At 38.4% G+C, this 15,732-nt stretch overlaps 1 long non-coding RNA gene across 1 annotated transcript in view; it reads left to right on the forward strand.

The window, feature by feature from the left end:
* Positions 1–8,176: 8,176 nt before the first annotated feature.
* Positions 8,177–15,732, forward strand: part of LOC116807531 (uncharacterized) — a 37,681-nt gene continuing 30,125 nt past the window's right edge. The window contains exon 1 of the long non-coding RNA XR_005978613.2: positions 8,177–8,646. This is a non-coding gene — a long non-coding RNA (uncharacterized lncRNA). The remainder of the gene's footprint in view (positions 8,647–15,732) is intronic.

The following is a 15,732-nucleotide window of genomic DNA, read 5'->3' on the forward strand; positions in this document are numbered from 1 at the left end:
GCATATTAAAATTGAAACATTTTTCCAGGATTATGACATAATAAATACAGCAGTTAGGAACAGACTAAAGGTGCTTCCAACCCAGTATCTGGCCTCTGACAGGGTCAAATTATGAGATATTTGAGATCTTAAGAAATGGAAAACATGGGGTAATTTTTTCTCTATTATAGTCTCAAAATTCTGTAATTTGTCATTCTGTAATTTGCAAGTAAACTGTAGTCTGTGATTTGATGAACCAGAAGAACAGTTACATCACTGTGTTTCATAGATATTCATGAAGATTTCCTTCATTTTATCTCATTTCTTCTTTACTCATTCATATTATAAGCAGATTTTAAAAATCCTACTGCCATGAGTAGCATCATCTAATTATAGCATGACTAGTACTTTTATTCACTGGCTTCCCACTCAGTCTTATATTAAAAATATGAATGATTTCTTCTTTACTTTCTCCAATCGATTCATGATTTTGTGGTGGTTGTTTGATTATATTTTATTATTGTATTACAGTTGTTTTAGTTTATATAGTATTTTATTATTTCATGCATGTTCTTTTATTTATCTTGTTTTAAAACTGTGGAATTATATCTGACCTCAGTTGACCCTTCTTTTCCTGCAAGGAAAGAAAGCATGACAGTCATTTTTATGCCCCTTCCCAGTGCCTTGCCTTGCACTAAAATGTAAACATTGGAATGGCATCACCTGGTTTGCACGTGGCAGTCAGAACATGGTCAGTCTTTGCCTGAAGAGATGTCATTTTACAGGGAGTCCAATCCATTGCAGAGAATTTATTCCCAATTATCCTGATTTGACTGTGGCAAATAGATGGTAGAGGGAGGGGATGAGGCATCATTTTTTGTTATGATTGCTTGATTTTACAACCTTAGTAATAATATTCTAACGGCTATTTGCATACTTACCAGAAGGGGTTGTGACTTTTTCAAAATGTGATCATTCACCAGAAGAGAAGCGTAATAAGAGGCTTAATGATCAGATTTAAAAGCACTTTTTCAGATCAATTCAACAAAAGGAAATATTCTGACTTGGAGGTTTAAAAAATGCATGATGAGTAGGTTCCTACTGGAAGACAAATTTCAATTCTGCAGAATGTTAATTTCTCTGGAATTCTGAATATTCATGTTGAATATGAACATTTATCTTGAATACATGCAAAAGCATAAAAATCTTGTCAGATCCACTATTCAGAAGGCAGGAAACAAAAAAGCCAAGATTGTGACTTGGTCCCTCTGCCATGTATTTAGTAACATACTAATCTGTAATTACAGGAACATGTAGATTATGTCCATAGGACCCTTTCTTTATTCAGTGTACAAAATTAACTGCACTCGTTACTGATTCAATATTTCGTTTCATCTTCCATGGTCAATACAAGGTCATAGGCTTTACTTAACTGTAGTCCATTAAAACTCTGCTCCAAAGCAAAAATTATTAATTCCTGATGGACTTTTTTCTCCTATCACCATTCTAATGTTTTACTGTTTTAGAGGCATTAATGAATGTATCTTGCCTGTGCAGTCACTGAGGGATGTTGGGAGCTGGCTCACAGAGATAAAAGTTTAACATGTACACTCACTTTGGATCTCAACTTCACATGTACAACTGGGTTTTGAGAGTACTTAATGCTATTTTAGATGTTAAAGTAATAAAAATATTGATTCAGTTGCAACTGTAGGGCTCAAACATTTTGCTCAATCAGTTCCATCTCCAAGAAGAAATGTCCAGCTGATCCTGGTCAGCTGCTTGCCTAGAGCACACAGGGAGTGGGAGGCTTGTGCAGGCAGAGCATGCACATCCTGGACAGGGCATTCCTCTTACCCTGAACATGAAATTCCCTGTCTCCCTTGCAAAGGGGTTACAGATGTTGTTGATGCATTCCCAGAACAGGAGTTGTCCTCTGAGTGCTTTGTTTCTGCTCTGCAAGGATCAACTTTCAAGGTATTTTAGTTAACTGAAGTAACATTTGCATTTACAAAAGTTCTTCATTTGTGTAAATTGCTGTTGAATTGCAGAAGAAAAGCAAAAGAGAAATCCAGTAAAAAGAGAAATCCAGTAATCAGTAGACCCCATTTCAGCTGTCATAAAACTGCAGCTATCATTGCTGTTCAAAGAATGTTCACCAAGTGTTTCAGGTGGGTGAAATATTATCCATTTTTGCTGTAGAAATGGTAGAGGTGTTTTCTACTAGAATTCAACTAGAATGGGAAAAACTCAATTTCATTGTTTGAAGTTCAGCAAAATTACATGCTACTCAATAGCTTTTACCAAGGGAAATGAGAGAAAGCTTGAGCAGTGAGCAGTATTAACATGCTTAGTAATGAAAAATCATTAGAGTTCCAAATGAGTTTCACTGGATAACAAACTTGATTTCCTGTAAAAAGTGTAAAAATGTCCTATTGCAGCATTTAATTCAAACAAAGAGCTTCAGTATTTTCTACCCCCTCCAGGCATTAGAAAGTGCCCTTGAATTTTTGTGTTGTGTATGATGTAAATTTATTTGTTTATGGTTATATTTATCTCCTTATATTCTGTCTGAATAATCTAAATTACAAGCTGTAATTAATTCTCTATTACTGCAGTATGTGCTGAAAACATACATAAATAATGAATATATTTTGGATGTGTCTTGTTGTTTTAAGCATTTCACCTAAGCCTTCAGAATTACCTCAGGCCAACATTTGTGTTCTTGCTGCTTGCCAAAAAAGGTGTAATATTTAATAGTAGCATTCATTTTATTTTACTAAATTAGTTGCTGAGTTTTATGTTAGGAAGTATGATAGCTTTAGCACAGCAATTGTTGATTTATTGGATTTGAGTGTGAACACTGACACACATTAAAACATAAATGTTTTAATTAGTTACTCTAGAATTTCACAGGTAAATTTCAGAGTCACCTAACTTTCACGGAGATTAACCGTGAACTGACCCAACTCACTTTCAAATATTTTAAATTACAAATGTTGGCAGAAATTAGGTTATGGCACAACTACTATAGCCTTTACTCCTGTAAAAACACCAGAACTCGAGCAGAAAAGATCTTCCCCTCCTGCAGTTGTTGGTCACCCCTCTTAATCAGGTTTCCACAAGCACGGCCACAGGGAGTGCAAACCCCCCACACCGTGTTTTACACTCTCCAGTGCAGGGCTGTCTGTTTTCCCAGCAGCAGAGAATTCCCCTGGCTTTCCTGCCCACCACATTGTCCTGCTGCTTTGTTCGCTCTATTGTTTTTTTCCTGCAGAGTGATGCATTGCTGTATCTCCTCTTGCTGCAGCTGAAGTAGAGCCATCCATCATCCCAATCACTGGAACTAAGGACCTTATGGACTGGGAGTAAATTATGTAGCTTTGGGGAGGCAGAGAGGAAAAGAGCAAGAGTTTTTTTGTGTGCTTGGGTTGTGTGTTTTGTTTTGTTTTGTTTTGTTTTGTTTTGTTTTGTTTTGTTTATCTCCTTTCCCTGAACCTGCTTTTTTTTGTATTACTGTTTCCTTTTGCATAATAATCCTGCCTTGCTTAGGATCATGATAAGGTAGATGCAGCAGAAGTAGTTTCATTATTTCCAGAATGCAAATTTAATCAATATAAATGAAGTTAGCAGCTCCATAGCTGACTCGACTGTTGCTTGGGTCTGAATTTGAGTTTCATCTGTGCCTTTCTTTTCAACTTTAATGTAATGCAGATGCAGACTTCACTGAAATAAATGTCCAGTAATCCATAAAATAATGTTGTATAGGTGTTGAGTCCAATTTACTGTTACAGGCAAGATCTTCTTCCCATTCAGATAAAATAAAATCCAAGAGAGGCTCCTGGTTTTAATTTTAAAGACTACAAATTATTAAATCCTGAAACTTTGCCCTCAGTCTAGGTCATATCTTGGCACTTAAAATTAAGTCTTAAATTTAACTCATAAACTAAACCAGAGCCCAAAATCTCAGCAGTGTATCCTGTCTAACTAGGACCACTGAAAACAAAGGAGATGATTGGCCTAATTTTCACTGCTATTCCTGAGTATTCCCGAGTGTCTCGTCCTTGTGGAGCCTTACAGCATCTCTGGCCCTTCACTCCAAACTTCTGGCTTCTCACACCTCTCTCCACCTTGTCATCTCCCTGACAGGAGAAAAGTACCCTTCTTACTGTTCAAAATTTTTCTATGCCTTAAAGGGATTTTTTCAATTTAAGCTAAGCCTCAAGTTTATACCAATTAAATTGTTTATAAGGCTTCAAGGTACAGAGCTGCAGAGAGAATTGTAAAGTTTGGGTATTAAGGCGAGGATTTTTTTTCTTCTAGCAAAGCCATACTAAATTTGATATCCCAGATACTCTTCAGACTGTCTCTTGATGTTCAGTGCATGTCTGAAATAACAGAACAAAGGAATAATGAAACTGCAGTTTAATGACAAAAGCACCTTGTTTTTCATAGCCTTGTCATGGAAATTGTGTGAAAATAAATTTGAGCAAGCTTTGTTGGTATAGTTCATGAAACAACCAAAGATGCTCCTATTTTCTTTTTGATAATTACCAACGAGTCTTTACACCACTTTACATTCAGAGAACAATGAAATATCCTTTTTAGAGTTTCAAAGTAAAATGAATTTTCTCTGCATTTGATAAACTTAGTTTGAATATCCATTTCGATATATGCTCAGAGAACTGAATTCTAAGTCCATCAGCTTTCAGCTAACCTTTTGGGGAGAGACAGTAGAAGCATCTTCTCTCTATCAGAGGTGATTTAAACTTAGATCCATCTGGCAAAGACTTGACTAAAAATCCCTTTCCCTGTGCCTTAGGGTCTGTTTTTCTGGATAATGAGGTGAGGAACTGGACCCTGGTGGGCCATGAGTCGATCACACCTCTAGACTGAAGCTTTGGCATAACGTGTGAGGAATCATCTGTGCATCTGTTGCACACCAAGTGCAATATGCTGGTGCATATTTACCTGAGAATTTACTTTCTTTGTTGTGGAAGGAATCACAGTACTCTTGGGCTTTGTACAGCTTATAAATGAAAATTACTATGACATTGGCACTAGTTTCTTCTTTGCTAGAATAGAAGCAAAAACTATCTATATGATGTAGAGGGTTTTTTAAAATTATACTGTAAGACTAGATCTTTAGATAGGTAAAACCTTTTTTTTTTCTAGATGTCATATTTTACACCTTTACTCAAACTCACCCTGGCTGACAGAACAAAATGAGCCACATTTGCTCCAGCCAAGGAATGTTAGAGATATACTCAGACCCACAGAATGTGAGCTGGTATCTCTCTGAAGTTTATAGCTCCAGGGCCATGTATAAGGATAGAGTATTGTCCCCCTGAATAAAAACAAGTACATCTACCTTTGTGATGAGTGTCATGCTTATTGCTGATAACTGAAGGAGAAGCTGGTAAATGAGATAGTGCCTCTCCTCTCTGTGTAAGTTCTAGGCTAGATGCAGTATGATGCTTACCATTGGAGAGATGTCAGGTTCCTGCAGAGTTATAATGCAAAATGATGGAGAATTTCACACACTGGCCATGAATGTGTGTTAATTATCCAGCTGTATATGGTAAATCAAATTATATGCCATCAATTAATTTCTCATATTGAACAAAAATATTTACTCCAAACCAAATTATTTAGAGCTTATTTTTGTTAAGGTGAATTTGTGGGTGCGATTTTCAGACAGAAGTCCCTGAAGTCATTTCACACCCCCTCCTGAACAGTCATCAGAATGTTTTACTGATATTTTCAGCTGGATTTGGTGGAATAAGGTGCCATGAAACACAGTTCATGTCAGTCATTGGAGTCACTAGTCATCACATTTCCCTTTCACTTGTCAAAGGCCAATATTTCCATTTCCTCACCCTTTTCCTTGATAAAAGAAATGAAATTTCTTGGTTTAAAGTGATAAAGGGGTCTGTTTCTTCACTTAATAAGGATGGTTTGGTTTTTGTTGGTTTCTTTGGTTTATTTTTGGGTTTTGTTTGTTTTTTTTCCCTGACAATGTGTTTGTTTTGAATATTCATTTCTTCGCAGGATTTGCAAATATACTTTTTACTGAAAACAGAATAATTACATCTATTTCTGTTCAGCTCTGCTGTTCTTGGACTCGTTCTGTTGCTGAATTGACCTGACATATTCCTCAGCTAAGTAAGGAATGTTATTAGCAATTCTAATGTGCTTCATTTGAAATCCACATGAAGAAGGAAAAAGTTTACAAATACAAGGAAGAGTAAGATACTGATCCCTATAGGATAATCACTTACAAAATAGAGGGAAATGATCATAGTTAATCTTTTTCTTCTGGAAATCATTTTGCTTGGGAGAACAAAAGGATTGGGAGAAACAAGAGCTATTTAGCTTTATTTCTTTATTTTCATACAGATTTCCCTCAATCCAGTTCCATAATCAGTACTTAAATACTGCTCTTTCTGGATTGGATTTATGGTCTCTATGTTCTTCCATGCTTTACCATAAGTTGTTCTGTGCCACCCATTTTCCTCTTAAAATGTCAGCCTCTGGGGTCAGGTTATTGTTTGAAACATGTAAAACATTTTTTTGCTTCATTTCCATCTTTTTCTTTCTCTTTGTTTTTTTTTTTTTTCAACTACTTTACCAGCTCTCCCATGTTTTTCTGAAATAGCTTTAAAATTGTAAAGTTTCATGCTCCAATGACTAGAACTCAACATTTTAAGATTTTAAGACCCAAACCATAATTTGGGGAGCTATGAATACCTTGAAATTTTTTAAACCTAGCATCTCTCTTGTCATCTACTCTATGTCTCTTTTGCCCATGAGAGGCTGAACAGTAGAAGTTGTCACCATCACTTTCAGTACCAAAATAAAGGGGTTATTATGCCAGTTCTGATTGCAGGTGTGCCCATAAACACAGAGGAGAACTGGGGAACATAAGGCACCCTCTTGAGTGAATTTCTGTTGTCTTAGCTGGAAGTTCCTGTCAGAATTCAGGAAAATAATATTTTTATCCACATGTAAAAAGACACATTTATGGTGTGAGTAACTATGTTGTCTTCACATTCCCTGTCTGGAATTTGGGCCAGTAGGATGCCAAGTAAAGGCATAATCTTGCCAGTGTGTAGAAAAAGAAAAGAAAAAAAAAAAAACAACAAAAAAGGAATATTAATTATATATGTTAAATAATATTTATTATTATTTTAGATCTGCCACTGGTTCAAATTTTCATATTTTGCTTATATAAAATTCTGACAAGACTCCATTGTGACAGAAATATTTAGGTATTGACTAGAATTTCTTGTTTGCATATTTTTTTCTGAATACAGAATAAAATTGACATTTTAAGCCATAAATAGCAGAAGGAAAGCACTTTGATAATGCTCAGCTGGAAGAAGAGAGGGAGGAGAACTGTTTTTATGAAGAAGTGTTCAGGTAAATGGTCACATTTTGCTTCTCTTGTATTTAATGTCTAGACCTGGAGAATATAACAGTAGATATTTTTTATGTGTTTTATTTTTTTTTTTCCTCTCCTAAAACATATAGGCGTGTTTAGACCATGCAGATCTTGCTTTTGATCTCTGCTGCCCACAGAAACCTCACTGATATAGCTTCTGGTTCTATCTTAAATGTCTCCATTTCACTGCCCCTTCCCCAAAGAAAGATGGCACTTATTTAGCCATTTTAAATATGGGGAGCTGAGGTTAGATTTTAACATCCTTAATTCCCAGAAACAAAAAAAGAACAGCCTAGAGGGGAAAATCCCATTTTAGATTATTTTAGCTTAAATAAAAACAGAAAAAAATGAATGGTATAGCCCTGGGGACACAACTTTGATCTGTTTATTTCCATCCAGGAACTGTCCTCAATATGAAGAGCAACAATTTTAGCACTAGTTTACAACTCCCAAAAATTCTCAAGAGAAATTGACTTTTTTAATAGATCAAAGATAGGCACTGGGGGGCTGGACAAAAGTCCAGGGAAAGCTGATCTGGGATGAAGAGAAGAACATGCAGGGAGGAGAGGGGCTCAGACACTATGTTGTGCTGCTGTGTCGCTGCTGTGGCACCAGGGACGGACCCTGGGGACAGGGACCCAGCTGCTTTAACACCTCCCTGGGAGCATGGAGCCTCTGTCCTCCAGCTGCTGCTGCCCACCCAGCTCTGGTGACAGGGCAGTGCACACTGCACTTTTCCAGAGTAGTTTTACTGGCTTAGGCATTGCCTGTTTTGCCTTTCACACAGCTGGCTTGAACAGTTTAGTAGGGAAATTGTTTTGTGGATGCATCAGGATCACATGGAGCAATTCCCATATTCACACAACATCTCTGGGACAATTCCAGCCATTGTTTCAAGGCAGCTTTATATTAGGAGCTGTTTCATGTATTTTAGCTCTTTTTAATGCAATTTGGCATGGGAAAACAACTCAGACAGGGTGCCATCAGCCAATTCACTGCATGCCAGGGTTTGGAAATCTTGGCTATGTGGCATCCTTTGTTTCACACACCCACCTCCCAGCTTGGGTGAGCTCTGCCTGACCTGGCTCCTCTCACCCTCTGGACAGTGCCACAGCTTCTACTTCCCAAGCTGACGTGGGAAACAGGACTCCTGTGGCCCTGGGACCCCTTGGGGCTTCAGCTGAGCTCAGACCATGCCTTTCCAGGTTTCTCACTGGGAAAGAGTGAGTATTCCATTGGCTCTTGTAGTTGCAGCGTGTTGTGCAGTTTACTGACTGTAATTTCTATCTGTTTGTGCCTGGCGTGATGTCCAGCTCTCTCTGGCTGTTATTTTGCCTACAACAGCAGATCTGAAGAGGGCTCAAGAGCCAGGTGCTCAGCTGGGATAGATCATCATTGATGTGTTTACATCACTGAAATGTTTTAGCATGGCATTTTCGGTTTGAAAATATTTCCTGTAGGTAGTACCCATGTTGGTGATGGCAGCATAGCTGTGCTTTGTTCCTCACAAAGGGAGTATTTTGCATTTTAACATTATCTTGCATTTTTTACAGCATTTCCACATCCCACACCCTGCTCCTGCTGCTTGGCTGTTGTTGTTTATACAGTTCAAGAATATTTTTCAACCAAACTTGTCTTTCCCAAATATTCATTTAGATTTGCCTGAATTTTATGAGACTGACTTGGAAATGCTAAATCAAAGTCAGAATTGCAGTGCTGTCTGGACCTCTACTAAACCTCCAGGGCAATGTAGATGAGAAGCAGCAGCTTTTAAGATGAACTTTTTCTAAAGGAGGTGTTTAATCCTCCTAAGAAAACCTTACAAATCCAAAATGGTAATATATTTCCTTAAACTGTTTGATCTATAAGCTTTTCTGGGTTCTTGTCCTCGGCAGGAAAGATTTTGCCTCGTATGTATTTACATTTTCATTTTTTAGCTCATGTTTCCTTGAACTTTTTGCAGTAATGGCTTTGAAATGTGTGACGATAACTAACTGCTCAGAGGTCTTACTACATATTAAGGGACTAAACTACATGATAGTTAAAAATTTGCTTGTTTGCTGGAGAAGAGTGCTTTTTTTCTGACTTAATTAATTCATTTAAGTGGCTGTGCAGGCAGGTTAGGAAGGCCTTTCCCTGATTGCAGTGCAGTTCAAGCTTTTTAATAATTTCAGCATGACAATACGTGAGATATAAATACCTAATTGGTTTGACTGCTCTGTCTGCTATTTTATACCCAAAATAGGTTATCCAAGGCATTTTTTTTTTCTGAAAATTATGAACAGGCTGCTCTGTAACACCCTGTCCTGTAAAAGATGCAATGAGATGAATTCACAACCAAGAGAAACTTCTAGCTCCAGCAAGGCAGTGCAGATCAGCTCAGGCTGGTCTGCTCTGCAGTGCCTGGAATATTTCTCTGGGGGTGTCTGCTTGCTTTAATGAGAGGCAGAACCTCCCCAGGAGAAGCAGCAGGGTTCTGATGTTCAAAACAAGGCAGTGGTGGCAGGGCATGGTGCTGCACAAAGGGCACCCACCTGAGCAGCGAGGAGTGCTGTGATGATTTGTAACTGCTGGCTGGTGATGCAGCTCCACAGCTGCTCTATATTAGCAACTATATTACTATTATTATATTATAGCTCTGCTCAGCTTTCCTTCTCAACACGATGGGAAAAATTCCACTTCTTTATTCCCTGCCCCTTCCCCCAGATAGAATGTTTCTTTTTAAGCTTTCAGGAGTCCCTAGGTTTTGAAGCAGAACCCCACTGTGCCCAAGTTGCCCACCCTGTGTACTCACAGCAGAGGCTTCAGCTGACAAATTTCTGGTAGGATTGCTTTTCCACTGTACATCCTTAATAGTCTACCATTTTCCAGGCAGAAATAAATGCACACAAGAAGCACATATGCATTGGGAATCTGAAGTGCTCAGGATGTGTCAGGAGTTCTGCACACGCTGCACAGGTGACAAAAGCGTGTGCAGCAAGGCAAAGATGTCCTGGATGGGCTGAATTTCCTGTGCATTCACAAATTGTCTCCAGGGCACACAGGAACTATGTGATCTGTCACAGATGAGCCATTGTCACTACACTTGCGCTGCTGTGTTGGGGTCTGGCTGGCTGTCAGCCCCCTCTGAGCTCCTGCTTCTGGGAGCTGCTGGTCAGAATAGATGGAGGCAAAGAGCTGCCACAGCAGCAGAGGCTCAGAGGACTACCAGAGCCATGACAGGGACTAGCAAAAATTCTCAGCTTCCTGAATTCTGATTAAATAGCTTACCCACTGGATTGTCTTGTGCAGATACATAATTTCACAGCCCTTTGTTGTGTGTTCTAAAATATTCATTGCAAAAGTAAATTATTGTGTACTGGGGAAAACACCACATGCTGAAGATGTCATAAGAGAAATCAAGAGTCAGCAGCTCCCGTGATCTGTGGGATAGGGGTGATTAACTGGAACAGATGCCTTTGTGAATCCTGCAAGGAACTATTATCATGCTGAAAAAAAAGGGTAAGAGCTGACAGCCAAGTATAGTTTTTAGAGAAAGGTTTTTTTGTGCCTTTTTCTTATGCTACTGTCAGAAAAGTCAATAAGGAATGACTATAAACACGTATTTATAATATCCCTTCTTCCTACAGATGCAGACACTAAAAGAACTCACCCTGCCACTGTAGGGTAAAATATCTATGTTCTTCTCTGCATCTTGTGTATGCTCCATCATTCTATGGGTGACACTGTGATGACTCTGTATTTAAGTCTGTGTGTCTGTTTTTGGGGCCTCTGCTCTTTCTTGGTCAGTCACTTATAGCTGAGGGATATTCCTTTGGGTAAACTGTTGCCTCATTAGTGTGCTTCATAATGCTGTTTCAAAGGTACATTTAGCATAGCCTGGAAGCAAAAGCAAACCAGTCCCATTGGTTTAACACATCCTAGTACTAAAACTAGTGCTGTAGTTAAAATTTCATTCCAACACAGAGACTGCAGGGAGGCACATCCAGTGAAAATCCATCTGTCCAGAGTTCACCAATTTTTCAGAAAGGAGATTGTCAACTCTGCATGCCAATACAAACAAAAGAAATTGGTATAGCAACTTCTGTTTAAATTACTTTTAAAACATAAGTGTTGAGGGGAAAAGGTGTAGATGGAAATAAGCCCCTGCCTCACAAACAGCCAACCCATCAGAATGCAGAATACTGAAAAGGTCATCCCGAAATGGCATAGGACTATATTTCATAAAATATAGGCATTACATTTCTGGAACCTCATTTGTATGACAAAAACTGTGACAAGAACAGAGGTTGGCACAAAATCAATATACTCTGGCAAGGTTGTAATAAATAATAAAAGTGAAGAACAGCATAAATTTTAACCAGTTTTCATTACAAGTTAAAGCTGGTCTGATTTCCTATGTGATCTCTTGAAGCTACATAATTTCCAAAGAAACATCAGCAAAGGTATATTATTCATTCTGGATGAAAGCTGCTAAGGCAAATATCAGAGAGAGAGAGAGGGAGAGGGAGGGATGTTTATTACCTTTACTTGCACTTGGATGTTACCAGCAGGACTGGAGGTGCGGAGGAAGGGGTAGGAGACAGATGGGGGCTACCAAACCCCTTCACAGTCCTCAGGGTCCTAAGGAACTTTGGCTGTTTTGATGTTCTTCACCCCCAAGTACTTTGTTTTACACATGGCTGAGAAACTTCTCACCCATGAGCAGCTGTGCCATAGCAAAAGCCCCAGTTTCAACCATCTCTTTACAGAGACAGCTCGGCATCTACATCCTGATGCCTTCATTTTCCAGTCAAATGTACCAGAAATATCAATTAACAAGCATAATCCTCTTGTGATAATCTGTTGCTATCCTCAGAAATTTCAGCAGCGCTGCTGCTGCAAAAGGATAAACCCATTAGTTGCAATTTTATCAGCCCAAATGGACATGAGCTCCTTCACTCAGCTCAGCCAAGGAGGCAATTGTCTCTCTAAGTCCTCCTTGGGCAGGTGTGACTCAGCTCCTGTGGCATCCCTCCCTGGGGGAGGCTGGGGAAACCGAGCCTGGTCCCTCCACAATATGCCTCCATTTAGATTGACAACTTCCCCGGCTGTGGGTTAACCTTGTTATGACAGCCCAGCTGCAGTTTCCATCTCCCTGCACTGCACACGAGAGCTCAGCCCTCCCCAAGTAACAGCAGCCCTTGGAGTCATGGATTGCAGCGGGTGTTTCATCCCTGGAGCTGTTAGCCAGCCCCAAATCGCTCTGGCATCAGCTTCTAATGGGGCAGATGTGCTTCCTCTGATCTCTCTTGGTTGAGGGGTTTAGTACCTCTTATACTGGTTCTGTTTTGTTATTTTCTTGTGAAAAATATAAACATGTGTCCAGTTTCATGTGTCTATTCCACAAATGCTTTGTTGCTTGGACACCATTTCCACCCTGGCATCAATAGTAATGGTGCTCAGTGTCATCAGTACATCACCATACATTGCATCTATTTCTGACTGGAAACATTGCATCCTTAATACAAATCCTATTTCAAATTTTTTTTTTTTTTTAATAAGACTAAAGATGGTTTGTTTATATTTTTTATAGACAGACAATGATGTGTCAGAAAGACTGGAGGTACCTGTGGGCAGTGTCGTTTTTTATTGTCAAGATATTTCAGAGAGAGGGCATGTTTAATTATAACCCTCACTTTTCAAATTACCCTTTAATGTTTTCTTTCCATCACATTACAACGCTTGTCAAACACAACTCAAATTTGTAAGATTTGGTCTCTGACCATTGATCATTTTTTACAAATGTTAGCAGAACACTTTGTTCTCTCTTTACCTGCTAGATAACTCCCTAGATAAATACAATTTCTGGATAAACATCACTTTATCTTCTGAGCAGCTACTACACGATGATCATAACTGGCCAAATGTCTATACAATGATTTTATGTGTAAAAAATCTGATAATAACTGTGTGCCTTTGGACTGACTAATGTTGGACAGAAATAACTTCTGTGAGTGGATATTTTTGACAAATGTGTTGACAAATGTAGAGTGCAGCATTATTAAATTTGTTCAGTTGCCCTCTGTGTCTCAGGAATGTGCCAGACCCAGCACAGCTTTTAATTGCCTCACTCTCTACTCAGTAATTTTCCTGCTGTTACAAGTGCAGGCTGCTCACAATCACTTGGAGCCAAGACATTTGTAGGACATTCCCTTTGTATAGTGTCTGTGTCCTGCCTCTCAGCACTCTGTAACACAGTTCTGCACATGCATTTCTGCTCTGCACCATAACTTGGTCCAACTGGCATTTCCAAGAACTCAGGGAAAATAATTTGCTTCATGAACAGGTCTTCCAGCTATAACTGAGCCATATTTCTTAGATGAGTGTTCAAGAAGAGCTGAAAAGATTTGGGAGATCTGCTAACACACTGCAGATATATGGTGTTCAATCCCATGGGCAAGGAAGAAAGCAGGAAGGGGAATAACACTGCCCTAGTCTGGACAATCCTGGCATGTACAGTCTTAACCATTCTGCAGGTCTGTCTATCATCTATCTATCTATCTATCTATCTATCTATCTATCTATCTATCTATCTCATGTAGAGTTGTAATTTTTATAGCTATATTAAACACAAATAGGCATAAAATTCATCCAAATAAGGACAAGAAATGAACTAGAATATTTTTATACAATATATCTTGGTTTCATCAAATTTCAGATAAGGTTCTACTTATTGGAAGTTGCAGATCTGTACAAGCCTCTTGAAATAAGCCCTTGTAGGAACATAATGATTAAGACTGATTTACAACAATATCCAAGCAATGTATGCACAGTGGTTGGACCAAATTCAGTTTTTATTGTGAAGTTCAGTGTTAGAAAAATGGGACTACATACTGATGGGTACTGACTTAGCTGACAGTTATTGTTGTCGTTGTTCTGGAGATGGTATTGAATTCAGTGTCATAGACTTTGGGTTGTAGCAAATTATTTCAGCAGAGGATGGACAACAGGCTGTGGAAGCACACAGTTGTGTGTCTCTGAGAAGCTGCAATGCTCCCTCATATTGGAAGGAGAAAAGATTGGCTTCTCTCTTTGAGGCAACCAACACAAGTCAAAATGTAAATAAGAGAGCTTAGGCATTTTGGAGAGGTCCTTAAGAAATGCATATCATAATAGCAATGTCTTCTCTAATTGATTATGCAGTCTGAATCCTTGGCATTAAGTGCTTGGCAAAAGTATTACACTCTAGCTCTCCCTACTGGATTATTATTACACAATTTCTGTGTTTAATGGGCGCAGTGTATTGCTGTGTTAAACAATTAAACAGATAATACAAGTGCCTCACCATACTGCATAGATGTTTCATACCTCACATGTATTTCAACAGATATGGCTATGGCTTCTGTCTTTCCTTTGCTAATTCTTCCTATTTTGTAGTATATCAGAAAGAATGTGCTGGTATCTCCTGCTGCACTTTATGAAAAGTCATAAGAGAAGATGAGAATATTTCTTTTGGCTGGAATTTCCAAAATTACTCTGTGATTTTTAAGAACTTAAGGTCACTTTTTGAAAATGTTTTAGGCTCTTAGAAGCATGAACTTCAATGGCTTTCACTGAAGCTTAGCTGTCTGTCTGAAAAATCCTTTAGTTATGTTTAACGGTTCTATTTCAATTGGTTTTTGAATGTCAGTAGAGAGATGAGTCTACACAGATTTTATGTTTCTGCTATGCCCAATTGTGTCTATCTACTTTTTTTCTGAGGGAAAAGCAAGCAGAGGTATTTTAAGTGAGTTAAAATATGCAAAGGTTATATTTTGCCTTTGTCTCCCAGTATGGCATTTGACTTGTCAGGACTAAGCTAAGGAAAGGTAAATTCCTCTCTGATAAATATTTGATTGCAATATGTTTACCCACATACTGCAATAAATTGGTCTTTAATGGCAGTAAGACCTCTTTGACACTTTCTGCCAAAGAAAAAAGTGTATATACACTTTTACTTGTATGTTGAAATAATGATGGGCTTAGAACATAAGGCTTTGTTGTTTTTCTGAGAGATCACACCCAGTGAGAAAGTTTACAAATAATGTAGTCATACACTGTGGTTGTAAATGCAACAATTTTCTTTATAAAATAATTAAAGAGAATAATTCTATTGTTTTTTCAATAATTGCTGCTTCATTGCAAAAATCTGTACAACAAAAGAAATCGGGCTTTTTTCTGTCTGTGTACCTATGCTCCATAGTAAATATCACTTGAAGAACTGAAGCCATTTTATTATCACTATAAAATCCATAGGCATGACTTCACCCGTACTAAATCAAATAAAA

The sequence above is a fragment of the Taeniopygia guttata genome, chromosome 1, assembly GCF_048771995.1.
Source record: "Taeniopygia guttata chromosome 1, bTaeGut7.mat, whole genome shotgun sequence".
NCBI classification, from domain to species: Eukaryota; Metazoa; Chordata; class Aves; order Passeriformes; family Estrildidae; genus Taeniopygia; species Taeniopygia guttata.